Source organism: Lagenorhynchus albirostris, chromosome 20 (assembly GCF_949774975.1).
Source record: "Lagenorhynchus albirostris chromosome 20, mLagAlb1.1, whole genome shotgun sequence".
In the NCBI taxonomy this organism is placed as follows: Eukaryota; Metazoa; Chordata; class Mammalia; order Artiodactyla; family Delphinidae; genus Lagenorhynchus; species Lagenorhynchus albirostris.
Genome location: NC_083114.1, coordinates 7,986,824 through 7,990,632, shown reverse-complemented (window position 1 = coordinate 7,990,632; position 3,809 = coordinate 7,986,824).

Here is a 3,809-nt window from a genome sequence, read left to right as displayed (position 1 = left end):
GAACGCAGAGAATTGGTTCCAGCCTACAGTTAGAGATGGGAAGGCGCCCAGAACCATCTAGTACTTCTACTCCTCACCCACCACCCGGACCTTCACACCCACCATTTTAGAAATAAGGAAACAGAGCCACAAAGGCTGTGAGAGGATGTGCCTGAGGTCGTACGACTTGAGAAGGGTGGCCAAGGACTCTGGTCTCCCCCGTCCTTACTTTTTCCACCACAAAACAAGGAGAAGGGGGAAGATGGAGACAGCCCAGACGTGGCCAAGTAGGGAAGAAGGGGAAGCAGGAAGCAGGCTCTGGAAGCAGGAACTGAGTAGTGAGAATGACATGGCATGTGCCAGATGGACATGGTGGCTTCTGAGAGCACTTTGAAAGCTACAGAGAGTGCTAGAGAAGTTATGGCATCCTTGCCTTCTTCCATGTCTTTGGTGTTCCTAAAACTGAAGGTGGAGGAAAACCGAAACAGAGGTGCCCATTAGGGTTCACTACCAGGGAGCTGAGCATCCCATGAAGACCACTTGGTCCCATCCCACATCAAAAGTGGACATTCTCTTTCTCCACCAGCAGGTGTGACCCAGGTGTTAAGCTTGCCTGTTATCCACCCCCACCCCACCCCTACTGTCCCACTCAGCTCCACCTGTGTCTCCCTGTCCCAAGAGGGCAGACCAACTGGGAGATACAATCAGCACCTGACACCTATTATCCAGGACTTAGAACTGCAGCCACCCAGGGCTGGAGCAGGGGTCAGACACTCAAATGTCTCCAAGAGCCAAACAGCTCAGACTCAGGGACAGAACTGGGGAGATGGTGTTCATTTACTAGATTACGGCATTTCACAATAGTATTGTTGATGGTCTGTGCCTCCTGAAACAAACCCTATTGACATTTCAGTCTTTTTTTTTTTCTTCTTCCAGTTCAGTAAGGTTTTCTTTCCCCTACACATCTTTTCCATATTCTTCTTATGAGTTTTTTTATCTGGTGGCATCTCACATTGTATCCTTTCAACAGGCACACTTTGTGTATTAAACATTATAGGAATATTCTTCACTTCTGCCAAGAAATATGCATGCTCCCATGTCTCCCGAAGCACATCTCCCTCTTGGCCCCTTGTATTTTTCCACATTTGCTAGAGACATGATTACAAGACATATTCCACTTTTACGCAATTCTGTTATAAGAAAAACTACTGCACAAATACAGAACATGGCAACCGACCCTTGACCTTGATGTCTGGGGACAATACAGTATGGAGACAATAGGGTGTGGAAAGGATGCAAATGAGGAGACCTTCTAGAGTACCCCCCACTGAGGGGGGCAACTTCAGCTCACTGTGATCATGTGAGAATGCAGGGCTAGTGCGATCAGATTTTATAATTTGTAAAGAGAAACCAAAAACTGGAACTCTTAATCTGAAATCTCCTGATTTTTAAATGCTGGAAACTAATTCAAAACAGTATTTTAAACCGCTTTGTAGGCCAAACCAGACATGACCTACTGACTTTCAGTTTATGACATCTGTTCTATATTATACAGGTGGGAGCTGCACCAGTAAGACCTGAGTTATTCCCGTTAGTGTGAGCTAATTTGTTCCTACTGGCTCAGGAGATACAGTTTACACAAGGGGCCGGCGCAGGGGGCTGTCAATGTTAAGAGTTTATTAATATTGTTCATCATATGAATAGGACAGAGGAGAAAAACCATATAATTACCCTAATGTGATGCGACCTGATGAAAACTTAGTGACTGCGAGTAAAAAGACTTTTTCAAGATGATAAATGTGTTTATTCCAATTCAACAGATAGTGTGATATCTAGTGATGGCCTGGAATGGATAATATAGTCCTTAATAACAGGCAATCCTATGAAAACGAGGAGCAAAACAAGAATGTCACACTGTGAATAGTGTCAACCATATTCTGAAATTCAAGGAAAAACAATGAGAAGAAAAATAAATGAGACATAAACTTGGGGAGGAAGAGTCAAGCTTACTATTACTTACAAAATATATGATTGTCTAGCTGAGAAACACTGGCTAATGGACTGAGGAACATTTAGAACTTATGGGAGAGCAGAGTAAAGTAGCTGGACACAAAAATAAATACATGACATTCAGTAGTTTTCTGTACACAGCATTGACCAAATCGAAAAGAGAGCTCGTTCATCCCAGCAGCAAAAAAGCCTGAGAATAGGAAATTCAAGGGACCCAGAATAGCCCAAACAATCTTGAAAAAGAAGAAAAAAGTTGGAGGACTCAAGCTCCCTGATTTCAAAACTTACCACAAAGCTACAGATATATTTATATATCAGTGGAATAAAATCGTGAGTCTGGAAATAAACTCTCACATTTACAATCAATTTTTGATGAGGGTGCCAAAACAATTCAAAGGGGGAAAGAATTGTTTTTTCAAAAATGGTGCTAAGGCAATTGGATACCCATATCAAAAAAAAAAGAGAAGAAAAGAAAGAAAAAAAAGCAAAGAATGAAAGAAAGAAACTGAATCCCTACTTCACACTTCACATGGAAATTAACTCAAAATGAATCAAAGACCTAAATGTAAGAGTTAAAACAATAAAACTCTTAAAAGAAAACATAGGTGTAAATCTTCATCACCTTGGACCAGGCAATGGTTTTTAAAATATGACATCAGAAGCACAAACAACCAAAGAAAAAAACAGATAAGGTGGACATCATCAAAATTTAAAACTTTTGTGCTTCAAGGACACCATCAAGAAACAAAAGACAGGGACTTCCCTGGTGGCACAGTGGATAAGACTCCCTGCTCCCAATGCAGGGGGCCCAGGTTAGATCCCTGGTCAGGGAACTAGATCCCACATGCATGCCACAAGTAAGGAGCCCATGTGCCATAACTAAGGAGCTGGTGAGCCACAACTAAGGACCCCTGGAGCTGCAACTAAGGAGCCTGCCTGCTGCAACTAAGACCTGGTGCAACCAAATAAATAAATAAATATTAAAAAAAAAAGAAACAAAAGACAACTCACAGAATGGGAGAAAATTTTTGCAACTCGTATATATGATAAGAGACTTTAATCTAGAATATATAAAGCACTCCTATAAATCAATAATAAAAAAAACAATTGAAAAATGAGCAATGGATAAGAATAGATATTCTCCAAAGAAGATATATAAATGACCAACAAGCATGTGAAAATTGCTCAACATCATTAGTCATCAGAGAAAGGCAAATCAAAACCACAGTGGAAACACTACTTCACACCCATCAAAAAGAAAGACTATAACAAATGTTGACAGGAATGTGGAGAATTTGGAACCCTCATACATACACTGCTGGTGGGGATGTAAAATGGTGCAGATGCTTTGGAAAACAGTCTGACAATTTCTCAAAAGGTAAGTTACCATATGATCCAGCAATTCCACTCCTGGGTATATACCAAAGGAAAGTGAAAACGTGCACACGAAAACATATGTACAAACATCTATAGCAGCATTATTTATTAGCCAAAAGGTGGAAACAACACAAATGTCTATCAACTGATGAATGGATAAATAAAATGTTGCATATTCACAAAGTGGAATATTATTTGACCATAAAGAGATGAACCTTGAAAACATGCTAGGTGAAAGAAGCCAGTTACAAAGGAGCACATTCTGAATGATTTCATTTATATGACATGTTCAGAATAGGCAAATCCGTGGAGACAAAGCAAATTGGTGGTTGCCTAGTACAGGGATATTGGAGGAAAATGAGGGAGTGAATGCTAACAGGTATGGGATTTCTTTGTTGTGGTGGAAAAATGTTTAAAAATTGACCGCAATGTTGATTGCACAA